The sequence below is a fragment of the Triturus cristatus genome, chromosome 2_1 (genome assembly GCF_964204655.1).
Source record: "Triturus cristatus chromosome 2_1, aTriCri1.1, whole genome shotgun sequence".
Classification (NCBI taxonomy): Eukaryota; Metazoa; Chordata; class Amphibia; order Caudata; family Salamandridae; genus Triturus; species Triturus cristatus.
Window position 1 is genome coordinate 1,095,281,293 of NC_140581.1, and position 15,512 is coordinate 1,095,296,804.

At 45.6% G+C, this 15,512-nt stretch overlaps 1 protein-coding gene and 1 long non-coding RNA gene across 2 annotated transcripts in view; one reads left to right on the top strand and one right to left on the bottom strand.

Moving 5' to 3' along the window:
- MTHFD2L (methylenetetrahydrofolate dehydrogenase (NADP+ dependent) 2 like) overlaps positions 1 to 15,512 on the top strand; it is a 356,021-nt gene that overhangs the window by 241,843 nt on the left and 98,666 nt on the right. The window lies entirely within an intron of this gene.
- LOC146866421 (uncharacterized) overlaps positions 1 to 15,512 on the bottom strand; it is a 262,209-nt gene that overhangs the window by 67,873 nt on the left and 178,824 nt on the right. The gene's annotated exons all lie outside the window — the stretch shown is intronic.

Sequence of the window (15,512 nt, forward strand, 5' to 3'; positions counted from 1 at the left end):
TTTTGCTACTTTTTGTACCGCGATTGGCCTCATCGCATGAATTTTTGCATTTCGCATTTTTGCGGCGTGGCGTTGATTTTGACGCTGACATTTGACGCGTTAACTGGTGTCTATCGCATGCTACTGCCTTGTTGTGAATTCCACATTGACATGGGGTTATTTTCCCGTGATGGGCTGTAGTTATCGCACGTTCTTGTGAATATACCCCTAAGATGTTTCACTGAAGTAGAGGGCTTTTGGGGGCGTTTCTGAGTCAGTTCTTTTTATCGTGTCCCAAAAAGGCTTGCTGTTATTCCCTGCTGCGGAAAGCTCCAGAAGTTCTTAATCTCTCTTATATACAGACTCCTTCCTATGTTTAAAGGCAAATTTATAAACCAAGTGGGCCTGACGAACCTCGGACCACTCTCTCGGGTTAGCAACCAACGCCTTCCTCAGGCTTGGGTTGGCCATAGAGCAATGCTCATCGAACCATTGATGTCCCCCTTATCAGACAGGGAAGGTTTAAGCAAGCATTTATTAATGCTCCGAGTTAAACTATCGAAATGTTCTAACATGATATCCCTGTTCTCCTCTGCTAGGCACTTAATAAACAATCCCTGTTACCGCTTCAAAAGTGAGATCAAAGTGTCGGTAGGATTATTCATGTGCCAGGTGAGCCAGAGGCCGTCTATGGAGTGCTGCGTGATGGAGATTGCGCTGGGGTGGAAGGAGGGGGGGGGGCGCTTATGTCTGCTTAAAGGCAGCTGTCCGTTAGCAAGAAGGACATTATGGTCTCTCCACTCTGTCAGCACTACCTCACCCTTGAAAAAAACAAGTTAAAAAGTTATTGGCTACAAACATGTTATCGATGGTCGACGCACAGCTGAACCCTCTGCATGATGATAAGAATGGCCTGTCCTCTCTATGCATATCAACTAGGCTGACTAAGTCATGTACTGCAAGGTGTCTGGACAACTCTTTCCCCTTTCATCACTAACCTTGCTGTGAAGTTCCTTCTCTGTTGCCCTTACTTTCGAGGTATAGCCCGCCAGTTAAGCATTAAATTCTCCACACAACAAATAATGTGCCTGGGAGTTGAGGCTACCCCTGGTGGATTGTAATTTGGAAAGAAAATCAATCACCGGAGTAATGTGAATACAAATTTCATTAGTAGAATAGTTATTATAAAAGTTAAGTACATAAAAAGAAAATAGGGAGAATCTGTCCAATATCTCTAAGGTTAAAAAAGCCAGTGGCCCAGAGTCAATGACTGTTACGCCCACGTGGAGATTTAAGCTAATCTAGATCAAAAGACCTCCCATGGCTTATCCCTTGGGTGTGGGGATGGCTATGCTAGAGTAGCATGTATAGCCCTTGCAGGATATTGGGATAGCGGCCCAAGTTTCTTGGAAGGCTATGATGTCATACTTTGTGACAAAGGCTCGCCAGTCAGGATTATCAGTTTTACACTAGGCCCGCAACGGTCCAACTAAGTAGAGTAAATAGACGTCCCGTTTTGGGGCCTGGGGGTCCGCCCTTAACATCATGAGAGGACTGAATGGTGCTGCTGGAAATGGATTCACTTATCATAACTGGACGTCAGTCCACACTTGAACAGGGTTTTCAAATCTATTTGCCGTGGGACTAGAGAAAGAGGCAGCTGAGTTTCCCTGGGGAGCTGCCTGTCCTGTGATGGGCGCCCTGATCGATATTCCTGTAGAGTGGGCTTTTGGCAAACATGATGGAAACAAAACCTGAAGGTTGTGAGATTGGTTAGGTCGAGTGGTAGGAGGGTCCAAGTGGTGAGTCATTCTCTGGGTTTGAAAGATGAAGGGTTTGTAAAAATACCCTAATGAAACCAAAGTGATGGCGCTCCTCGGGGCAGTGAAGATGGTGACACCGAACAGTAAATTGTAGGTCAAGAATGGAAATCTGAAGTTCACAATTCCACAATCACCCAGGCGATTAACTGGGCCTAATCCAATTCATGCGAATCCTTGGACCAGCAGGATATCTTTAGTGTGATAGATAGACAGCCCTTTGTGTTGCACTAATCAATCTAAGGTTTTATTAAACAGTTCTTCATAGGATTCATTTTGCCCTTTATGCAGCGGGGGAACCTCAGTTAGAACTGCCACGTACGTATGGGAGAGCTGCAGCGGGGGCCTTGAATTTGTTTCCTTACAGCCAGCTAGGGTGCAACTTCCTCCCCCGAAATACAACCTGCTGTGGGCGGAGCCAGGACGACGCGCTCTTAAGCGTTCTCTGAGTCCCACAGCACTGGTGACAGCAGCAGCCGAGTCCTTGAACTTTGTTTCCCTAGGGCCTCGTCCCCCAGAGTACAGCCTGCTGTGGGCAGGGCCAGGAAGATGCGCTTTTAAGCACCATCAGAGTCCAGCAGCGCGGGTTGTGCCTGGGTGAAGAGCAGGCCCGGAAGAGGCCAGGCTGGGCCTACTCTCTTCTGTTTGTTCTCTGGAGAGATCAAGAACCTAGTGAGTAACAAGTGTTCCTACTTTCTTCTCCCCGCTTAAGGCTATTTTCAAAATTGGTGTGTTGTACTTCTTGGCTGTGGCATGGGGAAGCATAAGAAATCTGAACCTCCCAAGATCAATGTGAAGAGATCTAAGAAGCTTTCCCCTATTGCCAGTGGACCATACCTTTCTGCAGGTTGGAACTAAACTCTATATGACACTGACCATTTGATCGAGGAAGTGGAATACGTTTTTAGAACTGATACCACAATACGTAGATGTACTAAATGTGCAACCAAACTCCCCGGTGTGTTTAAGAAAAGAGGTACAAAAACTGCAGGAAATACTGTGCCTGTGGATGTGGATTTATTGATTAATATTCTTTCGTCTCCCTTACCTGGGCCACTTTTAGCACCTGTAGTTAATGTAGTTTCCAATGTACCCTGTGTTAATGGATCCTTTAGTTTAGCGGTTCATGATGCGGCCAGTCAAGTTCCCAGTGACCCCTCTACACAACAAGAAGACTTGCCTGTGATCTTGGCTACTACTTTGTCATCTGCGTCACATGATGTTATCTCCTCTGTATCTCTCTGTAACGCCAACCTCAGTTCCTTGCATCGTAAGCTAGACGATCTCAAGGGCCTGGTTGTCCTTCTAGTTGAGCACCTTTCCAAAGAGGAGGTTCAACGAGTGGATATCTTCTCCTGCTCATGCAAAGATCCATCTAATCTGGTTAGGGGGATTTTGTGCACTGGCCCAAGTGGTGGTTATATTTATTGAGCTGAGAAGAGTGGGGGACCGGCCACTTTAGGTCTAGCTGCAACATATGCTTGTCATCCCAGTACAAGTGTGACAGCCCATATGCTACTTGGAGCAAACAACCAGGTCAATATTAACACTAATCAGGGTGTTGATTCATCCTTTCTGCACCCTACGTAAGGGTACTCGCGTTCTTAGTCTAGTACTTTACAATCAGTTACACAGGCTGATGAGAAACCCCTCCTGCCATATCTACCTCAGGCTGACACAATTGCGAGCAATTGTTTTTCAGCCTTGAGAAAATCCTCCATTCTATCACACTTCACCAAATCTAAACTTTATACTAGAGAGAATGACTCAAGAGGCTTGTGTATAATAAGCCGTTTATTAACCAAGTTATCTATTGGCTTATATCAAAACGTAATTGTCTCTCCAACATCCTTTCAGATATTGTAAGTGCCAAATGGTGCAGTAGCGGTCTTATTAATTCTGAATATATTGTGTTAAGCTTGAAGAGTGAACAGATGTTACAAGATCTCATAGGCATGGAAACATGTAATTTTAATGTGCATACCAATACTGCTATTAGACTGAAGCTGTCGCCACTGTCTTTATCAAAGAAGCATGTGAATGAGGCCCAGATTTCAGCTCCGTTGGTGCCTGCACAAGCTCCAAAGACTACCCCTGCTCTCCGCTGGATAGTGGCGTTGGTTCCATGTTAAATGCCATTGATTTACTAAAACTAATCTCTCCCCTTCCTGGTTCATCTTCCAGGAGTTAATCTTCTGATCCAGGAGCTCTCTGTCAAACTGTAATCAGTGGGGTTGTGAGATCTCCTCCAAAAACCATAAAAATGATGTTGAGCGCTAATTAACTGGAGCACAAAATTGACCCAGCACCCGAGAAACACAAATAATATATTATGTAACGGCAATGTAGCATCATATTTCAAATGACAAAGCAGGATAAAAACAGATAGCTTCCCAATAAAAAGCCAAACGATGGTATTTTGATTGTAGAAAACACGGTCCTTTTCTTACACAACAAAATTGCTCGCAAACGCGTTTCATCCCCTTCTTGGGACTTCTTCAGGGCTCAAATAGGTTCCTTTAATTGTTGTTGTTTATTGTGTAGACAGTTAAATCAATTGTTTTGATCAGCAAAGCACATGTGGCGTATCTGAGGTCAATGTGGTACCCACACGAACAGATAGCGTCAATAAGGCATCATGTGTCCCGTCATTAGGTTGTAAGGAGGAAGAGACAAGCTACTGACAACTGAGGAAGGGTCCCAACATTTTTGAGAGTGGCTAGAAATGCACTGTGGATAGCCAGATGCCACACACTGCAGGAAACGTCACCCAAAGGGAGGGGGGCCATTGTCTAGTGAATATGTGGTCCTCTCAGGCCAATTTCCTGGAATAAATATGGCACCCCTAGCATCCTGCTCGTCAGATCACATTGGATTTGAAGAAAGGATCTAAGAAAGACTGCCCTGCTGCCCTTGAAATTACACGAAGAGAGACTGCACCGTCAGAAGGACTGCATCTGCTGCACTTTGGGCTAGTAAGGTTTGGACTGTGCCTGCTTCTCCTGGCCCGGGGAAAGGTTGAATCCTAGCTCCAGATGAAGGCAGTGACTCCAAGTATCAGATGGCTGATCTCCTGGAACCAGCTCCAGGGACAATAGAGCTGAATAAGCCCACATCTGCAAATTGGTAGCCAGTGCAGATATTTTGCTGCTACCTGTGGCCGGGCACACAAAGTGGCCAATCCCTGACTGCCAACAGTTGCCCCTGAGTCCTCTGGACCCAGGAGTGCAGTCAAAGTCCAGATTTGTCAACCAAGAGGCACACCAACCCCCACCTAGGGATTTCGCCCCAACCACTGTAAAAGGAGACCAGTAGCCCAGCATAGGCAGGCCAGCTACTGCAACGTAGAGGACTTCGAGGGACTCCAACATCAGTGCTCAAAGTCGCTCCACACCACTTGTCCACCGAGGACTCACCACAAAGGCAACCCTATCAACTGCACCTCAACCTGAGCATCCATGAGCAACTTTTTAACCGTATCCTCAGCATCAGGACCACTCTGTTATAGTCTATGGCAGTCGTCCTGTAAAGTTTGGAACTTGCCTTAAAAATGCTTTAATGGCCAGGTAACTGCCTAAAGTATCCTCTCTGGCCCCCAAGACCTCCATCCTGACGAATTAGGCCTCCCAAGCTGGGCAGGAGTTGTCAAACTAACTCTTTCACACTTTTCAAAAGTTTACAAACTTTCTGTTGACCAATGCTTGTTTGTGGTTGCATTTAAAAGTATTTATATATTCAAAAATCTGTGTCTCCAGAACTCTCTGGTGGAGCTTGTTCTTCAAGATCTCCATGAATTCCTAAAAATATGCTCTATTTTTATAAATTGTTGTCATTTATCTTCCTTGTTGTGTGCAGCGGCGGCCCCTCCTTTAGAGCAGAGGAGCTTTGTCCCACTGCTGCCAGCGCCGCAAAGGTGAAAAATAAAATGGCAATAAATTTAATCTATTACCATTTTATTTTTGCCCGAGATGGTGTTCAGGGTGGGGCCACTGCTGCTGACTGGCATCAGGGGAGTGGTGCTCACTACAACAGTTTACACCTAGCATGTCACTTTGGTCGGCTGGCTTGTGACACCAGCCTGACATGCACAGTGTAAACCTCTCCAAACAGCTGTCTCAGACAGCAGGGTGGAGAGCAGGCACACAGTGCATGTAGGACATCAAGGCTGCCCGGTCCAGCCAATCCTGGTGCTGCTCTTATGCTGCTGAGCATTGTCAGCAGCATGAGAGCAGCATCTGAATTGGTGCGGAGTATTCAACTGCTTCAAGCCCCTAGCACTGAGGGACTGAAGCAGAGAACCGGAGTAGGTGTGCCAGCGGAGTGGGTAAGTACTCTCTCTGCTCGTTCTGCCAGTTTCTAACCTTTATTTTGCCTCTTACGTTTCGTTTCTGACCATTATGTTGCCTCTTCCTTCTCGTTTCTGACCGCTATTCTTCCTCTTTCTGCCCATTATTTTTCTCCTTTCTGCTCATTTCTGACCTGTATTTTTCCTCTTTCTGCTCGTTTCTGTCCTGGCTCCTCGATAGAGACGTAGCATCCACAATGCCCAGCTACTGCTAATGGTGACAGTGCTTTGCTATACAAATTCTCATTGATTGATTGACCGTGTGCGATTGCACCCATCCACCACCCATTTACCACTCGCTGAGATTGCTAGCCGCCGCTGGTTGTGTGACTTTCTTATTACATTGTTTGATACTGTTAAATGCTTTACACAAAGTTCCTTTGTTAAGTCTTGCTGCTCGAAGCCACAGCTACCCAGGGTTGAGCGTAGGGTTTGCAAATGAGCCTGATAAGACAGTTTTTGCAAGTGTATTCCATGATAAGGCCCCACAGCCATATCATATAATACACCCAAATCCTCACATTGGTGCCTAGCAGTGGTATACAGAACTTGTGTTGGCTGTACCATCCAGCTAATAAGTTAGTAACCACTGAAAGAGACTGCCAGAGAGACATTAAAAAATGTTTAACAAGTTGCCAAGTTTTGAAATTCCAAAGGCACCTTTTCCTCCAAAGAAAAGCCTAAGTAACAAAATGTTGTGTTACAAAGACTTCAAAGATGGAGAGCAGGGGAATTGACTTGGCTGCCCTGCCCACACTTAAGAGTAATACCCTGCGGTCACTGTACAGGGAGAGAAACATTTTCACAGGAAAAATTGCATCTATAGAGGATCTCGAGAAATCCCTCAAAGCTTGGAAGGAATCCAGGAGGGCCCAGATTCAGCTTGTTATGTTATCCGGATTTGTACAGCGCACAGCTGCCCCAGCAAAGGGGTGTCCCGGCGCTATAATGGACAAAAGAAAATGGACAACAAGCAGTATCAGGGAACACGGCCATAACAGCTCTTACAAGTCCAAAGGAAAGAGGAAGGTTTTGATGGCCTTCCTGAAGACCATCAGTTCATCAATGGCACGGATATGAACAGGAAGAGAGTTCCATACCCTAGCAGCAAGTACTCTAAAAGAGCGGCCACCGGCTCTGGCCCTCTTAAAACGCGGAACTGTGACCAGGTGAAGCCCTGAAGATCTTAGAGACCGTGGAGGTACATACGGTAAAATAAAATGATCCAATATCTGGGGAGAAGAATGCTTCAAGATTTTAAACGAAAGACAAAGAGATTTGAACTGAATCCTCTGAACAACGAGGAGCCAATGAAGTTTATGGATAGTTTTTTTGGCCGAACAAAATCTCGGCAAACCAACCAGAGCCCTGGTGGCAGCGTTTTGAACACGTTGGAGTCTGGAAAGTTCGGCCACATTGGCTCCCAGCAAAAGAGAACTCGCATAATCCAACCTAGACAAGATTGTGGCTTGTACAATAAGCTGTCTGGTTGGAGCATCAAAAAATTTGAGAATGGGTCTAAGTCTACGAAGAGTCCCAAAACACATGGCAGCGGTTTTCTTCGTGTGGGAGACAAAACTAAGTTTTGAATCCAGCCAAACCCCTAGATTTTTTACCTCGGTGACAGGAAGAGGAGTTGGGCCAAGCTCAGACGGCCACCAATGATCGCCCCAAAGATGACTCTGCCTGCCAACAATGAGAACCTCAGTTTTTTTGGCATTCAATTGTAGGCAGTTATCAGTCATCCACCGGCCACTGAGCTAATTCCCTCACGAAACTTAGCAGCCTCAAGGTCGGATGCCCCACTTATTGCAACCGCCAGCTGCGTGTCGTCAGCGTAGGACACCATAGTCAGGTTCCAACGCTTGACGACAGCAGACAGCGGCTGCACATAGAGATTGAAAAGTGTGGGGCTGAGAGCCGACCCCTGTGGAACGCCCTGTGCAATAGGATAGGGTTTAGATTGGAAAGGAAGAGTGACAACCCTAAAAGTACGACCAGATAGAAACGATCGAAACCATTCAAGAGCCATGTTGTCGACACCAGCCTCAACCAGACGATTTAATAAAATGGCGTGGGAGACGGTGTCGAATGCGGCGCTGAGATCCAAAAGCACCAAAGCCGCCGTTTGACCGGAGTCGACCAGAGTACGTAGATGATCGACCATTGAAAGCAGCGCAGTCTCAGTACTATGGCCAGATCGAAAGCCGTTCTGTGAAGGATCTAAAATATTAGCAGAGTGGAGATGAGTGGAAAGGATAGCGTTGACATGGGCCTCGGTCAACTTTGCCACCCACGGAAGAAGAGATATGGGACGGTAGATCTCCAGCTTTAATGGATCCAGGGCAGGTTTTTTTAAAATAGGCATCACCTGGGCCTGTTTCCAGCTGCCAGGAACAGAACCTGACGTCAGAGATAGATTGACGAGGTCACGTAGGGGAGGGAGACACAGTGACGCAGATTCTCTAAATTGGGCAGGTCGAAGAGGGTCCATTGGCGAGCCTGATTTGACTTTCGCCACAATTCTGTTAAACTCCTCCATTGATAGCTCTGGGAGAGAGCACAAAGACATAAGGGTCTTCGGGCTGGATTTCAGCTTCTCCTGAGGTACAGACGAGTCAGGCAAAGAGCGGTAAATAGCCTCCACCTTTTCTACAAAGAAGACGGCCAAGTCCTCACAATGCGAAACAGAGCAGATCTCAGCGACTGGGGCTCTACTGGCTGTAAGATCCTTAAGCACCTTAAATATTAATTTAGTGGGATTGGTGCTGATGTTAAATTCACGAGAGTAATAAGCGGCCCGAGCTTGACATACCGCTCTATGATACTTCTTGATCTTAACAAGATACAGCTTTTTCCTAGCAGGCAGATATGACTTACGCCAGGCTCTTTCAGCTTGTTTACATGATTTTTTTAGGAGCCGGAGTGAATCATCATACCATGGACTAGGTTCAGCACGACGACATTTACTCTCGGCAATTGGGATCAGACAGTCTAAGGCTCTAGTCAGCCAGCTACAAAAAAGATCATAGCCCGACTCAACATCGGAAAAAGGGCCAAGCGGATAGAGCCCAAGAAGCCGATGAAAATCTGCAAGCTTTACTTTTTCCCATGGGCGTCGAAAGGACACAGGCGCAATAGCTCTATGAGGGAAATCCTCAATTGTAAGATGCACCTCTATGAGATAGTGATCAGTCCAGGCCATCGGCCTGGGAGAAAGCACTTTAGCCGAAGTGAAGTTGGTAAAGATAGGGTCCAAAATATGTCCACCAACATGAGTGCAATGCTCAACCAGCTGAAATAGCTGGAGAGCCTCCAGATCGGCAATGGTGCTGCTGACCATGGAAGAAAGAGGAGCATCAAAATGAAGATTTAAATCGCCAATAATACTAAAATTGGCAGCCCCTAAGGCTAATGCGCTCACAACTTCAGGAAGAGCTGACCTAAAGGCAGCATCCGGGCCCGGAGGTCGGTAGATAAGTAGCCCCGAAAAAGTAAAATGAGGACTAATAGAGATACGAAAGTGAACACTTTCGCAACCTGCAATGTCTAAGGCCTTCCAAGTACATGAATAGCAGGATTTTACAGCAGCCGCAATTCCACCACCTCTCGAGTTACGATTATGAGTAAAAATCGCATACTCAGAGGGGAAAGCCAAATTAACCGCTGCTAAAGCTTCCTCATGCAGCCATGTCTCTGACATAAAAAGAACATCAGGAGCTTCCTCCGTAAGTAAATTATGGACATCCAAATGATGTCTAACCAGCGACCTCACATTGAGGTGACAAATCTTAACATCATAAGGGACCTGAGAATTAGGCTGCGGAGGAACAACGCTATCAGAGCATCCCAAGGAGGCTGACCTGTAAGCGGAAATAGGGGCGGGGAGTGGGAGTTTAAAAGCACACTTAGGGCACTGAAAAGGGCCGGATAGAGGATGTAACGAAGTAGAGATGCAGGGCGCAGAATCGCAAAAAGTAAGCAGTTCTGATATAGAATACATTCGTAATAAACAATCCAAAAGCAATACCGAGAAACCAAAGATCCCTGCCCTGCCTTAGCCCTGACTCGGCACGGACGAGCGCAGACGGGCACGACTCAGGCACAGAGAAGGCGTCCCCACTGCGCGTAACCGCTGCGCGCTTGAAGGACTGGTTTAAATAGGGTGTCGGCATGTGTAGAAGACCGCTAGACCGCTCAAAATGGCGGTCCCAAACACCACTCCAAAATGGCTGCCTAATCCCCCTACTGACTGCCACCACCAGGACCGGACCCGCTAAAACAGCGGTGAAACAACAAATTTAAATGCAGGTAAGAGGGAGGAGGGAGGATGCTCTATATTAAGAACAAGTAAAAACAAATTAAATCAAAACGTAAATACTAAACTAGGTAGTTTAAAATACAAGCGCGAAGCGCCTTCGCTGCAGAGCACAAAGCGCGAGTCCTTAAAATGCTCTAATGAGCCAGGTTACCTTGTCCAAGCTGACCCCCTTGAAGTACCGCCTTAAATAGGGTGTCGGCGTGTGTAGAAGACCGCTAGACCGCTCAAAATGGCGGCCCCACACGTCCCAAACACCACTCCAAAATGGCTGCCTAATCCCCCTACTGACTGCCACCACCAGGACTCCGCTTGAAGTGGAGATCGCCTCCACTAACAGTGGAGAAGAGGGGGATGATGGAGATTTCAAGGAAACAGAAGGGGACAACGAAAGTGGAGTCCCATCAATTAATTCAAGAGTCAACTCCCTCTCTGGGAGTGAAAGGAGCTGTTCCTCAATAAGGAGACCACAGAACTTAACAACCCAGCTTAACCTCCTAGAGATCCAGGATAGAAAGTTGGCACTAGAAGAAAAAAGAAGTTGGCCCTGAGGGGGTGGGGGGTGGAGGGGGGGGAGGGGGAGAAGTGTCAAGCAGGGGGTGAAACCACAAGAACATGGTGACAGCAACAGAGAAGCAGGGGTAATCACAGGTAGTGCCTATGATCCTAGGGTACCCAATGGTATTTTTCAAAAATGCACAGAGGGGGACAACATAGACCAGTGGCTGGCATCCTACGAGAGAGATCTAAGGATGAGAAGGGTGGGTGCACAACACTGAGGGTACTTACTTTGGGAGCTTATAGGGAAATATAGACCACTAACACTTGAAGATGAGGTGGCAGAGTCTTACACCCACATGAGAGAGACACTCATTGAGCACTTTGTTCTTACTCGAGAGCAGTATAGACAAAAATATAGGAGCATATACAAGGGGGCAACACATACATGGGTGGATTTTGTAGATGCTGATGAGTGGGTACGCAATAGGGTGCCCAAGAAGACTCAAGGTGGTGAACACAAAAAGGTGGGACTGGCTCCCCTCCAGGGGCAAGATGGGGCCAAGTTTAAAAAGACAGAGAAACCCAAAAGACCTTAAAAGATGTCCAAGGTGGGGAGTCCACAGCCACATCTCAATCAAAGGGGAGGGGGTATCACGGAAAGAACTATGACCCAACAACGGCTGGGGTGTGCTGTGACTGTAGAGTAGAGATTGGGGTGGAAGTTGTCCCTGGGGATTGCAAGAGTTATACTGAAGCCACACTAGTTTCCTTGGGTGGGGAGTAAATTGTACCTTTGGCTTACTGGATCAGAAGGAGCCTAACCCTCAGGAGGAAGGGCCTGGTCTCTGAAAAGAGGGTATCCTTTGAATGATTTGCTTGACCTGGCAGATCTTCAAGGAGCAGGTGGTTGCTCCAGAGAGGACTAAAGCCAGGTATAAAAGAGTTGTCCTACTCTTGAGGGCCTGAGACAGTTGGTTGTCAAACAGAAAATTAGTGATGTCTGTGGTACCCATAGGGTATATTGGGAGGAGGGAATCCTGTACAGTGAGGCAAATCACGGGCATCCAGAAGAATGGTGGTCCCCCAGAAGTACAGAAAATTCCTCCTTAACCTAGACCATGACATCCCTTTAGCTGGACATCTGGGGCAGAATAAACCTGGGACAGGTTAGCATCCATTTTTACTGGCCTCAAATATCAGAAAACGTCTGTCGCTCCTGTGTTACTCGCCAGGCCAGTGGCAAAGCAGATAGCAAGCCAAAGGCTCCCCTAATACCACTACCTGTGGTGGGGGCACTCTTTAGGAGGGTGTGGTATGATATTGTTCATCCCCTAGACCTGCCTCTGGGCATTGTTTATCCTTTTTTTTTTTTTTTTTTTTATTTGTGAAATTTTTTATTTTTCTTCATTACAACAATAGATTATGAGCATTACCCATATCACAAGTCTTAAATACTAACTTATACAGTAAATCTGACCGATCAAAGTGTACACATTTATAGAAATCAGCTATGATTAAAATACTCGACATCAAAGTACAGGCAACAACCTACCCCTCTCCCTAGCTATTCCTTCTTTGTCTCTCTTTCCATTTACATATTGGCTCCCAGATTCTTTTCCCCAAACGTCTTCCACTCCTCCCCTTTCGTGCAAAAATTTTTTCCTCTATATTATATGCATATAGGGTATTTGCCAGCCAACATTGCATTTTCGGAGAACTTTTATCTAGCCATGCCCTAGCTATTGTTAGTCTATAGACAGCAATTGCTACAAAAAGGAAATCAGCATATTGAGCCTGCTCGTCATCACTTACTCCTAACATAATCCAAACTGGTGTAAGGGATATCTCAATATCCAGTGAGTTTGCTAAAAACCCCTCAATTTCCCTAATCAGAGTTCTTAGTTGTGGACATGTAGCAAAAATGTGTACGCTATCTACTTCCAGCTCATTACATCTAGGACAATTGATTCCTTGATTTCCTCCCCATTTTGCGATCTTTGCAGGAGTAAAGTACAAAGAGTATAATGTTTTATAATGCTGCGACTGCAGCGGGGCAGCACATAGTATCGTAGATCCAAGATTCAATGAATCATAAAAAAGCCTATTATCAATACCCAGTTTATCTTCCCATTTTTTACTAAATTTGACTAGATCGTCCTGCTTGTCTTTCACCAATGCTGCATAAAAGGACTTGATGGTGCAATCCCCCGACAGTTTTATTTTCTCCATTATTTCCACTTTATTAAAACCTGCCGGGCCCCCCACTTTATTATCAAGGAAACTTCTAACCTGTAGATATTTGAAAAATCCCCTATTATCTAAGCCATATTTTACTCTCAGCTCTGAAAATTGCATAAGGCCATCTTGTGTATACAAATCTCCAATTTGCATAACCCCCTTTAATGCCCACTCTGCCATAGTATAATCTCCAAAAATTTCCTTAGGGAGCGACCTGTTGTTACTTAATGAGACATATCTATTATACCTCCCAAGTTTTACCCTCTTCAAGAATGCATTCCACGTCGTCACTGCCGCTTTAACAGTTTTAAACTTGGTCCTCTTGAAATAGCTATAATCAATGCACTTCAGAAAGCAATTCTCAGCATTTACCCCTAAAGCGAGAGCATACACATCTGTAGACATTTTCTGCATTCTAACATCATCAGAGCTTCCACCGATAAGACCTTGAATATATTGCAGTACAGAGGCCATATAATATAAGCGAAAATCTGGTGCCCCCCATCCCCCTCTTTCTCTAGGGAGCGTCATGTACCTATAAGCTCTCCGGGTTTTACCTTGGGCCCATATAAACCTGTTACAGATAGACTCTATGCGATTAAACCAGCTAGCTTCAATCAACAATGGGACAGCCCTGAATACATACAGAAATTTGGGTAAGATCATCATTTTGATAGTGTTTGTACAACCAACCAGTGACAGATGTAAATTGTTCATTCTTTCTAGGTCTTTTTTCATTTGAGTTATCAAGGGATCCATGTTTTTTTCCACAATTTTGCTTACTTCTGCCGTCATTTGCACCCCTAGATAAGTTGCCGTGTTTACCACTCTTACATCATTACACATTACCCACTGATTCTTGACTATCTGTGTTTTAGTTGTATTCAACCTATAACCAGAGAACTGACCAAACTTCTCAGCTTCTGATTCAATTGCCCTGATGGCGGCTACAGGGTCTGGAGTCAGGATGGCAACGTCGTCCGCGTAGGCTAGTGATTTAAGTCTGCACCCATTTAGTACTAGTGGAGGTATTTGTTGATTCATTTCCAATTTACGAATATAGGGATCAAGATACAGAGCAAACAATAGGGGAGAAGAGGGACACCCCTGCCTTGTTCCTCTCTGGATGTTAACTGCAGCTGAATAACCTCTATTGACTCTTATCTTGGCCGTCGGTGCTATGTATAACGTCTGCAGAGCCTTTGTGAACCCTGGTCCTATACCATGCCACCTTAGAGCATCCCATAGATACCCCCATGAGACCCTATCAAAGGCCTTTTCAGCGTCAAGAAACACCGCTGCCATTGGGTCCTCCAAGATGTCTGCAACATCAAGTGCCGTTATTACCTGCCTGGTATGGTGGGTTGTGCCTTTCCCTGGAATAAATCCATGCTGAGAGGGTGTAACTAACGATTCAATTATCTTGGATAGTCTTTTTGCCAACATTTTTGAAAACACCTTGACATCGGCATTCATTAAGGTAATGGGTCGATAGGAGCCTGGGACATCTGGCGGTTTACCTTTTTTTGGAATAACAATGATGTCTGCACCACCCCAGGAACATGGAACAGTTTCACCCAGTTGCGCTGACACCATTATATTGAACATGTCTGCTAGCAAAAAGGTCTGAAAGACCTTATAAAATTCAACTGGGATCTGGTCCGGGCCAGCAGCCTTCCCCGATGGGAGTTCCCTCAGCGCTTCAACAAGTTCTTCCACCTTGAATTTCTCTTCCAGCTCTAATTTGTCTGCCTCCTCCAACTTTGATGGCTCAATATCCCTCAAATAAGCCCTCATGTCCTCCTCACTTCCCCGCCCATCTGCCCGATACAATTCCGTGTAAAACTGCCTAAAAACCTCTCTAATCTGTTCTGCACCCTTAACTTTAATTCCTTGATCATTTTGGATCTCCTTAATATTAGCCATACCATCTCTTTGTCTAGCTCGCACCGCTAATATATGACCCACTCTTTCGCTAAGCTCATACGCCTTTTCTTTATTGGCTAAATACTTCTCCACCGTTTTTTTTGCCATCTCTTCCATGGCCATTGCTTTAAGAGCGACTAATTTTAGCAATATCTGCTCAACTGATGCATGCATATGTATAGCCGTCATGAGTCCCTCCTCTGCCTCTCTAATTAATTCATTATTTCTTTCTATTTCCTCCCTTTCTCTTCTTTGAGTTCTAATAACATAGCTAAGGGTCTCACCTCGTATTCCAGCTTTAAAAGCGTCCCAGACACTCCCTGGTGACGCAGTACCTCTATTAATTACCCAGAACTCCTTAATCCATTCAGCCATTCTTTCCCTA